Genomic DNA, 13,292 nt, shown 5'->3' with positions numbered 1-13,292 from the left:
TAGCATCCTCCTCCCTACCATTTTCTCCATAGTCCCCTCCAATTAAATCAATTAAACGCCAATGAACTAAAATAACAATGGCAAACATTTATTGAGGGCCTAGTTTACTCAGTGTCTGGCACAGTTCTAACACACCTTGTATATGTTAACTTCCACCTCACAAGAAGCCCAGGATGAAGGCGCTTTCATCACTTTCACTTTCTAGGAAGGGAAAGAGACATGACTTAAGTTGTTCAAGGTCACATAGTAGCCAGTGTCATCTCCTCTCTGCCACTTAAAGAGCAGCCTTCTCAGTACAACAAGGAACATTGTCTCATCTTGAAATGTATACATTCGTAAACATCTTCAGAAAAATTACAAAAACATGCAAAACACTTTTTGCTTAAGAAATATAGTTTCCAGATTTATCCCCTAGAAGCCCTTCTAAACTGCTGGCCCTGGGCCCTTCCTGTTTAGAAATTCTGGAGAACAGCAACCCATTAATTCTGTCACTTTCCCAACATTTACTCTAAACTTCCTCAGCATTGTTTTCTGGTGAAATAACCCAAAAGACTACGTTCAGTGTCACAATCAATAAAGAACACGTTAACAATTAGTAAAAATGCTTCTACCTAATACACTTCAAATTTTACAAGGCCAAGTTCACAAAAAAATAATGATAATTGAGCTGGGAACTAATCATTCCAGTCTGTAGCTGTTAAGAGTTGTTTTAAAGGGCCTCCCCTGGTGGCACAGAGGTTGAGCCACTGGGCTGCAAAGCTGCCTGCAGCTCTGCATCGCCGTCAGTTCCATCCCCAGCCGCAGGCGAGGGTCCCACATGGCGCACAGACCTCTCCTGCCGCCCCTGCTCCCCTCAGCAGTGTATTTCGTCAGTCTGCCTGTTCTGTTCCCCACTTTGTCTCTGGTGAATTCTCTCACCCTCCCGTGCTTCTGACTGTACCCAGTGCTTGTATAAATAAATAAATAAATAAATAAATAAATAAATAAATAAATCTTTTTAAAAAAGTTGTTTTAAAAACAAATCTGCCAATTGCTGGGCCATTTATACACATGATGCCTTCCAGGAGGCAGTCCCACTTTCTCGTCTCTGGACTTTCTGTGCTTGTGTAGATGCTGACTCTGCTTAGCCTCAGGTTTACTACACTTTTATGTGCTCTTAGGTTTTATATGCTGACTAGGACGATCTTCTGCGGACAATAAAGTATTAGAAAATTAACACTTCTTGAGTGACATGGGTTTTTTAAGTACTCAAGAGTAGTGTGATGGGGACAGGTTTGAATGTGGGCTCTGCTCTTTATGAGTGGGGCAGCCTGGGGCAGTTATTGATCCTCTCTTAATGTTGTTTCCTGTGCCATCCACGAATCATCCTGGCTTTATGGGGTTCAAATGCCCAGCCCAGCGCAGGCACAAAAAGTTACTTATTTTTCTCATCCTCAAAGTCGTAAAAAGTGAAGTTAGTTTCACAAACAAGTTGCACTCTTAAGATTCCATTATTCATTTTTATTCAGTGTGTGATCACTGGTGTTCCCAAGGGACCCCCACTTTCAGATTCTTCTGGAAATCGTGACCACACAAAAGGCTTCTAGCTCTCAAAGGAAACTCAGGAAATCTCTGTGGAGCAGACATTCAACCCAAACTAAACCTTTCTAAAAAAAAAATTGTATTTGAGTCCGGCAAAACAAATCCACAAATCATTTCTATGAATATGAATTTAACAGTTTCCCTCATAATTTTTCCTTTGCTAAATCCTGGATAAAAAATGTTACTGGACAGAATAGAAAGTGAATGTTGGCCAATTAAGCCATTTCTAGGCAAAATTTAAGAATCTACATATGCTCCTCAAAACCAATACCTTGGGCCTCCCCGGTGGTGCAGCGGTAGAGCGCTGGGTTGCGAAGCTACCCGCGGCCTCTGCGGCGCCGGTTCAATCCCCAGCTGCTCCCCGGCCACCGGAGGAGGGTCCCACATGGCGCGCAGACCTCTCCTGCCGCCCGCTGCTCCCCTCAGCAGTGTACTTCGGTCCTTCTGTCTGCTCTGCACCCCGCTCTGGCTCTGGTGAATTCTCTCACCCTCCCGCGCTTCTGACTGTACCCAGTGCATGTATAAACAAAACAAACAAACAAACAAATAAATAAACATGCCTCTATTTAAAAAAAATAAAAATAAATTAAAAAAAAAAAAAAACAATACCTTGCTCCTAGACTCCAGATGATGAACTGGGTCATGAGTAACATTTATGTGGCAGAATTCCAAGACTCAGTTTTCTCAGGAAAACCATACATGAGATGGTCTGACTGGCCACAGAGACCTTGGTCAAGTTCCCCCTTGTACCCCATGCCTCATCCCCAGAGTTGCTGTATTGTTACACTGTAGGTGACTGTGTCAAAATGGCACCAGGAATGTTCTCTTATGGAGGATATGCCTTGTTTTTACCTACCACGATACACCGATAATTTGTTCTTAAGTAGGAGAGTAAGATTTGACAACTTAAGGGTAGAGCTCAGCATGTTTCAAGGAAGAGGCTCTATGGGCTAAAGGCAGAGAGGATGTATGCTCAAAGGTTGCTCCCAGACTCCATAATTAGATGAGGAAAATGAGTCAGAATCCATAGACTCATTGATGGCTAAATCACGAATTCCCCTGGTGTCAATTTTTGGCACCCCAGAACCACCTGGAAGCTTTACCAGATGGTCACCCTCTGAGCCCCACACCAGAGGTGCTGGCTTCACAGATCTGGGGTGCAGTCAGACCTCTGTGGTTTTCAAAATCACTCCTCAGCTGAGTCCAACATGCAGACAAGTTTGCAAACCACTACTGTCCTAATTTCTTGCAAAGTTACCTGGGCCACCGCTAGCTTCTATTCCCTTTAAGACTTATTTTCTAATGAAAGAAAAAAAGATGATGTACAAAGTCATAAAATTCAAACTTTTCTCAAGACAAGAAAGTTTGAGATCAGAGTCCTTGCTGTGAATTTATCGCTTTACCCTGTCCCCATAATAAAGATTATAACCTAATCTAAGTGATTAGAGGACAGAAAATATGCCTGAGCAGAGGTTAAAGGGTATCCTTTCAACGAGCATGGAAAGGATAAATGCACACTGGTTCTTGTATAAATAAATAAATCTTAAAAAAAAAAAAGATTTTTATGGAGGGGAAAGGAAGTCTCAGAAACACCTTCACTGCCCTTGCAAGAGATTTCCAGACTCTAACTCCCACTTCCCTGGACTCTTCCTGATTCAGCCCTACAGTGTTGGTTACAAATTACTCACTCTTGGCAAGCTTCTCCCTCCCCCTCTGTTCTCCTGTAGCCTCTGGCCTCTAAGTCAGGCTGGCAACAGGCTCTGTTCCCCAACCCCCCACCTTCATCCAGGTTTCCAGATGGGCCTCACCACTGAGGATGTGACTGATAAATACCACTGGGGCAACCATAAGTGAGAGAAGTAGGGAAAAAGGTGGGTCTCGAGGTCTGTCCAGGCCAGGTTCCTGCCCACTCAGCCGTCCTGGTACAGGCAGGGTGGTGATAACAGGTTCTGAGTCTGGCCAGTCACAGAGAGACCACTAGCTTGCAGGGTAGATTTGACTAGGCAGCACAAAACAGGAAAACAACGGACTTGTTCTAATCTCACTTCCCCCATTTATTAGCACCAGGATTTTGAGCAAGTAACAAACTTTCCAGAAAGTCTCAGTTTCCCCAGCTGTAAAGTGGAAATTAATGTTTGATGAATGTTTTAGACCATTTAGGCCACTATAACGAAAATACCATATATTCAGTGGTATTCCATTGTTATTTAATATTTAAACATTTATTTATTCCTCATAGTTCTGAAGGCTGGTGTCTACGATTTGGGGTCTAGGAAAAACCTGCTTCCAGGCTCATAGATGGGCATCCTCTCACTGCAGTCGCAGGTGGTAAAAGAAGCAGGAAAATTCCCTGGGGTCTCTTTCATAAGAGTGCTAATTCCATACATAGGAACTCTCAACTCAGGACCTAATCTCCTCTTGAAGGCCCCTCCACCTAATCCTATCACACTGGGAGTTACAATTTCAACATATGAATTTTGCAAGGATGTAAACATTTAGCCCATAACAACCAGACTACTCACAAAGTTTTCTGAAGAATTATTCAAAGTTATTGATAGATCATTTTAAGAAATTATAAATTCTCTAAACATTCATTGTCTCCTGTGCACTGGACTCTATGTCAGTCATTGGCAATAAAAAGATGAAAAGATATCACTGACTTCAAAGGGTATGATACATTCTGAAGGGGAGACAGAAATATGGCAAGTCAAATGACACTATTCAATATAATCATTAATCTTCTGGTTGAGCAGCAGGCCACAGGAAACCCACAAAAGGGAAATTTAAGTATATCCAGAAATGGGGTTAAAAAAAAAAAAGGGCACTGCAAGGTGACAGGAAGGGTCATATCATCTGTCATTTATGGAGTTATACAATATATGGGAGACACTATGGAGCAACTTCAGGTGAGCCTCGCCTGAAGGTAGGTACTGTCATTGCCGTTCTACAGATGAGGAATCTGAAGTTCATGGAGTGCTGCTGCCTGGATGTGTGTGTCCCCTTCAAATACTTATATTGAAATTCCAAACCCAGTGTATATGGAGGGGTGTGTTGAGGGGGTGATTAGGTCATCAGGGCAGATGCCTCTTCAGTGGGATTCAGAAAGCATTCAGCTCCTTTTTCTAGCCAGTAAGATCGCTATTCATGAACTAAGAGGTGGGTAGCAGATACCAAATGTGCCAGCACCTTGATCTTGACTTTCCAGCTTCCAGAATTCTGAGAAATAAGTGTCTATTATAAGTCACCCAGTCTATGATGCCCCCTACGGCAGCCCTAATGGTCTAAGACACTGGCTGTGCTTTTACACCACGTCCCCACCAGTGCACTCTCCAGCCAAAGATGCGATAGCAGCCGTCTCCTGACTTTTCTGGAGGTACCTGCACCTGCCATCCAGCTGGCTGACATTACTACTTCCTCCTTCACAAACGGGATTAGCAACCTTATTTAAAAAAAAAAAAAAAAAAGGCCTCTGGGATCTCCTTGCCTTCTGACTTCTGAGGATACAGTGAGAGAAGAAGATGGTTCTCTAGGAACCAGGAACTGAACCTACCAGTGTCTTAACCTTCGACTTCTCACTTCCAGAACTGAGAAACAGATTTCTGTTACTGAGAAGCCACCCAGGCTATGTATGGTATTCTGTTGCAGCCTGAATGAAGTAAGACAGAGAGGCAGTCACGCATTCAAAGTCACAGTGGCTGAGCTATGTTTTGGGTTTGGGCTTGACCTCAAGACCCAGATCTTCATCTTTTGCTGACACTAACTCTCCTTTAACTGTGAAATCATTTCTGACCTCCTCACGCACTTGTCCCAGCCAAGGCAAAGCCAGGCACACCCTTCTCTGTACTTCCACACTTCTCTGTTACATTGCTATTTAACACTTCCATCCTATGCTGTCATGTGTCTAAGTCTTCCCCACCCCAATTCCTGAAGGGCAGGAAGAGAATGCAGCAAGTACTGAATAAACAGTTGTTGTTTAATAAATGTTTCCTTATTGAATGAAAGGATGAAATTATGCTAGGTTTCAAAAAACAGGCAAAATTGACTGGCAGCTTGAGGAAAAGTTTCTCAAAAGACCATACTTTATTCATCCTTTATGTTCCCAGAATCGAGCACTTACGATAGGTGCTTAAAAATGTGTAATAAAATCTAGGCAGAGGAAACGATGTGATGGAATCCAGACAGAGTTAAGGCTCACAGTGAGTTTCCACTTGATACTCAACTAGCAATCAACTAGAAGGGTATGTGGGAACACAGAAGCACTGTGGTAAAAGACCAGCTGTGGGCTTTTATTTCCAATTCATCATGGACTAATTCTTTTGCAAAATGCAATAAAAATAAGCTGCTAGCAGAACAAAATGTGAAATGCAAGTCCAATTGTTATAAGATTCAAGATATGTAAGATGGCAGTCAAATTGCTATGAAAATGTCTAAATGTGTACTTCCCGAGTTTATACTAACCTTGCTGCAGATTATTAAAGAGTTGTGTCTGCAGACCAAGCTTCGTGTGGCATGGGGAGGGGAGAGGGTAGTATGGAGCGCAGCAAGAAAGATGAGCTCCAGGCGCACTATAAAGGACGGTGGGGTCATAGTGAACTGTGGGATCACACTGTTCACTGAAGGCTGTGTCAATGCTCTCGACATAGATTAACTCATTTACATTTTACAACCCATTTGTGATGTAGGTGCTATTGCCACTCTCATTTTGGAAACGGGAAAATAAAGGCACAGGGCAACTAAGTAAGTCTTCTAAGACTTGTAAGAAGCACAGGCAAGTCTTGAACCTTTGAACCCTTAACCAACAGACTGTGATGCCTTTGGGGAAGTGCCAAACAGGAAGTAACATATTCAGATTTAGGTTTTAGAAAAATCAGGCTGTTGGCAGTGTGGAGGTTAGAGGTCACAAAACCTTGGTGACAATTCAGGTCAGAGCAGAGCAGGCACATGGGCTGGCTAAGGGTGGCTGCAGCAAGCAGTGGTGGGGTCATGGGGCTGGAGCTGTGGAGGGGAAGAAGAGGGAGGGGTTCCAGATGATTCAGGGGTTGCGACCTCGGTATTCTGGGAGGATGGTGACATCAGGAACTAACTTAGGGAAGGAGAAAAGTAGTTTTTGATGAAAGGATGATAATACTGGTTTTCAACAACCACCATGTCCATTTGAAAGCCTGGGATAGACAACCTGAAGTTGTGTCTTGGGAACATTCTAGAGACTGCTCTTAAGAGCGGTTGATTGACAATAGTTATTTTTAATCCACTTCTGCTAAATTACTCTTTTTTCCTTTCCCCTTTGCCCTGGTTATATCTAAAATAACTGAAAAGCAGGAGTTCCCCAAAGTTAAACTTTCCTCTCCTTGAAAGTCATGCACCAATTCTGACTCATGATGGGGTGTTTCTACACTGTGAAGCAATACTCGGACACCAGTTGGGTGTCCTACAATTCAACTCAACCCTCATGTTGTGCCTGTGGACAGCATGAGGTTCTACAAATTAAGGACTCAGCCCCACAAGATGTCCCCTCCCCTCCCCCAGCCAACTCAGACACTAGTCACAACAGGTTGTTACCTCTGCTTCTGACCAACTTGCTAGAGATCAGAGGTTCTCATGCATTAGATTAATTTGCTCATTGAACTCAGACAAATATTTTACTCACTATCACTGGTTTATTGCGAAAGAATAGATCTTGGGGACAGTCAGATGGAAGAGATGCCAAGGGCAAGGTATGGAGAAGGGGACCAGAGCTTCCATGGCCTCTCCAGGTACCCCACTCGCCCAGCATCTCCAGGTGCTCACCAGCCCAGCAGCTATCTGTTGTGCTTTTATGGAAGCTCTGTTAGATTGATATAAGCATGGCTGAATAAATCACTGGCCACTGGAGATAGATTCAACCTCCAGAAATCAGGAGGTGAGACTGAAAGTTCTGACCCCTCCATTAACAGTCAGTTGCTCTAATGACCAGCCCCCATCCTTAGGTGCATTCCAAAAGTCATCTCACTAATATGACAAAATATACCTTCATGACTCTTCTCACGTTGGAGATTCCAAGGGCTTTAGGAGCCTCATGGCAGAAACTGAACAAATCAAATATGTGTTTATTGTAACTCCACAATATCACAGTATACATCCCAGATACCACATTCCCTGCCCTCTAAAGTTAATTCTCTGCAAAGTCTTGTTTGCCTTCTCACTTAATGCACAATGGCCAACATGATTGGGCCCCTGCCTGCTTCCCCAAAGTCATCTCCTACCATGCATTCACTCTGTTCTTTCCTCACTCACACATGCCAAACTCATGCCTATCTCAGGGCCTTTCCAAAGGCTGTTCCCTCTACCTGAATGCACTTCTTCCAGATTTCACCTGACTGCCTCCAATTATTCAGCTCTCAGGTCAAATGTCACCTCCTCAGAGCGATCTTCCCTGACAACCACTGCTAAAGCGGCCAAACCCACCGCAACCCACCCTCCTGGCTGCTTCATTGCCCTCTCAGAGGTGTCTTTATCTGAATTAATCTGTCTAATGCAGTTTTTTCCTCCAGGAACTTTGTGTGGAGCGTTCATAGCTGCATCCCCAGAGTGGGGAAGTGATAAATACTTGTTGAATGAAATGAGATCAACTTTTGTGCTTATTCAAAACTGAAAGAAGGATGAAGAGATAGGACTTTTGTCCTTGATGAGCTAAACAGTGACTAGCTAAGAAACTCGTTGAGCAGGAGAGAGGCCCGCCCCTGCGCAATGTCTCCTCTGTGTCCCCTCCTCTGCAGGAGGTGACTGCCTCCAGCTCGCAAGCCTGGTGGACACCTCTCCCTGTTGCACTTTCCACACGTTATCACAGGGACTGTGAGGCAGGGAAAGCAGTGCCATAAAAAAGCACCAAGTGTGGGGTCAGACCCACCTGGATCAGAAGAAAGATGCCACCACAATCTACTACTGCACTCTTCAATACGTATTCAACCTCTCTGGACCTGCTTCCTCACCTGGTAATGGAGTAAGTATTACTTACCTCAGGATCATGGCAAGGGGTGAGAAAGTGTATGTAAAGCTCCTCACATATGATGGCACGTAGCTGGCACTCAAGGAGTAACTATCATCATTGTCATGGAGTTACCTGCCAACACACTATACTGCTAGTGTTTGCCAAATGCATATGACTGTACAAATAACTTCAACTGGTATTAAAGGGGGGATAGTTATTGTGTGAGAACAATGATCATAATATTAATTACAGTAACAGTGGATGCCTGAGCACTACCATTAACACACTGTATGCTTTATATGCATCAATAGCTCCCTCATTTCCAAGTCAAAGGGAGCGCTTCATCAATTCTAAGAAGCATATTTGGTTCCCATTTTAACAGCGCTGATATTGGGATGACTGTGCAGTAAGCAGAGGGTTTTCAAAAATGTTTATGTCCCATAAAAATAAAAGAAACCAAAGAGGTGCATGTCCAAACTCCTAGAATGTGTGAATATATTACATGGCAGAAGGAACTTTACAGTTGTAATTAGGGTCACAGACCTGAACACGGGGAGTAGCCTGAACCTGAATTATCCAGGTAGGTCCAATGGAATCAAATGAGCCCTTAAAAGCAGAATACTTTCTCTGGCTAGAGGTAAAGAGATGTAGAAGAAGGGACCCTCAGAGAGAGTTCAAGCAAGAGAAGGAACTGTCATGTCACTGTTGCTAGCTCTGAGATGGATCCAAGTGCAAGGACCAGAGAAAGGTCTCAAGGGCTGAGAGTGGCCCCCAAATGAGTTAGCAAGAAAGCAGGGACCTCAATCTCACATCTAAGACTTGATTCTATCAACAACCTGAATGACAGTACAAAGGATGTTTTCCAGGGACTCCCAATAAGTTTTCAGACTTCTAAAACCCAGTGCAGAGACCAGCCAAGCCCTACACCAACTTTCGACCTACACAACTGTGAGGTAATATGTGTCTATTGTTTTAAGATACTGAATTTCTGGGAATCCGTTATGACAGCCATAGACAACTAATGCATTCTTGAGTTACAACTGAGTCAGTAGCACTTTTTTCCTTTCTTTGTGGCACATCTCACAATTGATAGCATATTAGTATTTGTTAAAATATAGTGTTATTGTCTCTAATTTGCAGAAGGCAGAGGACCTAAGCAGTTATCTGATTTACCCAGGTGATTTGACTGCAAGCTTGGGTGCTAAATCATCAACCATACTGTCAGGGAGCACGTGAGCTAGAGAATCTCTCCAAAAGGCCAAGGAATGGCTAACATGAAGCCCCAAGCCCATGTCTCACAAGGGATTCCTAATGTGGTTACCCACAAAGGCCAGTTAGGTCTATAAGGTACTTAATCTCAGCAGCTTTCATTCACCCACCATTGATGGGGCACCCCAAGGCAACAAACCTGTTGTTAGGGAGCTAAGAGGAGAGTCTAAGAGGTTAGCACTATAGCAGCAGATAAGAGATTGCCACTGGGAGAAAAACAAAGTATCCACAGAGCTTAAAACAAACCCTCACAAGAGCAATAACCCACACATTCGGGAGCTGAAAAGAAAGAACACTGGGCCTAGAAGATAAAATCCTCCTTTTTGGAGCAGTCATAGACTACTGCTAACTGTGAGAACTCTGAGGAGTTTGTTGTTATGGATTTTCTGGTTTTTTTAAAAATATATATATATATATATTTTATAGAGACAAAGACTAACATGCAGAATGGTCTCATACGAATTTCTAAAAGCAAACCATAAAACCAGGTCTTTTCATGAAGCCATAATTTCTCTATCTTTTGATGGATTTTATTTTTGAAAAGGGTGAGAATTAACTTCATACTGAAACAGCACCTCAAAAAGAAAGATGATTCTCTGCAACTCCATCCCCACGCCCCTTGTGGACTCCTGAGCTCCGGTTTGTCTCCTGGCATTGTGCTTTCATCCTCCTCTTCACTGTCACCTTGGAAATAGAGTAGACAGCTGGCTGACGATGAAATCAAAGAGTGAACAGGAGCCCAATTCAGCAGGTAAACAAAAAAAAGGTGGGATCTATAACCTTCCCAGGGATGCATGTAAATGGAAAATTCTAGATTTCTGAAGAGATTTTGTAGGAAAAAGAAATACTTCTCAATCGCCCTTGTTTTTATTGGAGTGGAAGAGATTCTAGACTAGATCATCTTCATAATGGTTTTGGAGAAGCCCCAGTTTTAAAATACCATTAGTTGAAAACTATTTGTAAATCAGGCATTAGCGACTGGCATAAAACCCTTCTTTCCACTTCTCTTGACTACGCACTGACATTTTGGCAGCCCACTCTACCTGTAGGCCCAAAGAGCTACCACATTCTTTAGACTGTATTTAAAACATTTTGATAGCAATGTAAGGCAACAGGTTGGCTTCAGAAGGAAGGGCCAATAAGTGCCCTCAGGAGGGTAGACCAGCCCAGACAGCACAGGAAAAGATAGACACATGGTCCCAAACCTCCACCTCATCAGAGTTGGAAAAATTTAAATGACTCCAAGTTACCATTTCTCACCAAATGGATTAGCAAAAATAAAAAAAGCAGAACAGAAGCACTTCTTGCTGGTGAGAGACTGTGGGGAAACAGGCCATCCAGTATACAGCCAATGGGAGGGCGAAATCAGACAGTCCTTCCAAAGGGAAGTCCTAGGATTCAGTAGCCCCATTGCTGCAAATCAACCCTTTAGGTACACCTGCACAAAAGCAAAATGACTTATTACACTTTCATTCGATGCAGCACTGTTTGTAACAGCAAAGGTTCGGACACTATCCAAAGGCCCAGCAATAGAAGATGGAAGAATAAACGCTAGTACATCCACATAATGTGAAAATATTATGCGCTGTGTGTGTGCACATGTGCTTGTGCAGAGACAGACAGAGAGAGATGCTGATAGAGATCTCCAGGACATACTGTTAATTTTAAAAAGCAAGGCACAGAAGAATCTATATGACATGCCATCTTCTGTGAAAGAATATATATATATATTTATATATTTATGTGCAACCAGTTGAGAATACGAGAAAGACTCCAATAGGATAGAAACAAGATGTCTCAGTGTTTACCTTTTTATATGGTTGTGAGGCTTTTTTGGGGGGAGGCATATAAACATTATCTATTTAAAATCTGAAGGGGTTACAAAAGCCATTTTTCACAAGAGTGTGAAGAACAGATAAGACCTGTCTAAAGACAAAAAGCTAAGGGGGAGTTCCTCTCAGAAGGGGTCTGTGAAACCCAGGTGGAGGCAGAAGAGCTCTCAAGTTATCGACATCAGCAGGGCAGAGAAACCTGGGTCCAGAGTTCAGGAGGCAAGTGCAGGGAGCATGGAGAGGCTGATCTCTGCCCTGTTTGCTATCACCTGCTGGGTGTGGGTGTCCTGGGCCTCCTGGTATTTATTATAGCCAGAAGGAAGTCAGAGAACTGTGGGTAAATAGGAGGCAGAGACACAAACACTAGGTTTACTTCCCAGGTAGCATGCCAGGAGTATTCATTGGCTTTCTGGATCTTGACAGAAATGGCTGGAGCATGTTGCTCATCAAATAATTATATTAAAAAAGGCAAAGCCCGTGTTGGAATATTTAGCTTAACTGATCAGAGACATTCCTGGGATTTTGTAAAACCGAGTTATACGGTAAATGTAACACGTGGGCCTGTATTTAAAGAAATTCTGGGAATCCTTATTAGGAATTGCTACCTTCTGTTATTTTGTTTAGGGAATTTAAGTTTGCCTGACAAAGGTTGCATTGAACCGGATTACAAGAAGGCACTCACGTTTCTGCACTTGTTGGCTTTTTTCACACGTTGTAGTCTCTCCATAAAACAGTGAGAGCACAAGATCCTAATTAGAAACCTGCACCTTTAGGCTTAGAACCACTGCCTTAGCAGTTTGCTCCACTAAACATTACTGATCCTACCTGCTGTGTGACTGCCTCTCAGGAGAGCAGCCAGGAAGAGGAAGTTAATTCTGAGAGTAGGCTTTCCAAAGGATCAACTTAAAAGAGAAAGCATGCAAGAAGAGCCAGCTGGCACTGAGGCAGACACTGACAAACTCCCATTCTTAGTTTTTGGTAGCTTTGGCAACAAGGCTCCCCACTTCTCCCCAAACACTAGAAAAATCTTTTTATTCAAGCAGCAGTCATGAAGTTCCAAAGGCTCTTGCAGCCACTTTCATTTGCAACCTACGCCCAAGGGGAGGGCCCACAGTAGGCCAAAAAAGCCCTTGAGTCCCGCTGCACATTCTCAGAAGTCACCACCACTGCATCCCCTTCACCAGGTGGATTCCATAAGGGGTGCAGGGAGTCAGGTAAAACAGAGCCTGTTGTTGGTGTTCAATAGCAAACTATGTCAACAACACCCCAAGTGCTGGTCTTTGCCTGTCCTGAGGCCTTCATGATAAAGAGGGAACAGCACTACCAAAGAGGCATTTCCTAGCAGAGCCAGTATTTTGTTTTTATTTTTTATCAAAAGAGAACACTGGCCCCTGCACCTTGCTGGCACACAAGGCAGAGAACATTTCACTGGCATTTTTAAGCATCTACTCTGTGCCAGACTCTTCCAGTCTCATGGCATTTAGGGGGTGATCGGGGCTGAAAGGGCTCTGAGAGGCAACACTTCTGCAAGCCACTTTATGCCCTTGTGTGATTTAGAAAAAGGCACCCCTGCCAAGTAGTCCTAGTCTTGCAGGCTTGATGGCATCAGAAGGAAGTGCCCCTTGCTCCTGGTAGGGGCAATT

This window comes from Talpa occidentalis, unplaced genomic scaffold (genome assembly GCF_014898055.3).
Source record: "Talpa occidentalis isolate TD23 unplaced genomic scaffold, MPIMG_talOcc4v2.1 talOcc4.9, whole genome shotgun sequence".
In the NCBI taxonomy this organism is placed as follows: Eukaryota; Metazoa; Chordata; class Mammalia; order Eulipotyphla; family Talpidae; genus Talpa; species Talpa occidentalis.
The sequence above is the reverse complement of the archived record's forward strand: the minus strand, read 5'-3'. Positions refer to the sequence as shown.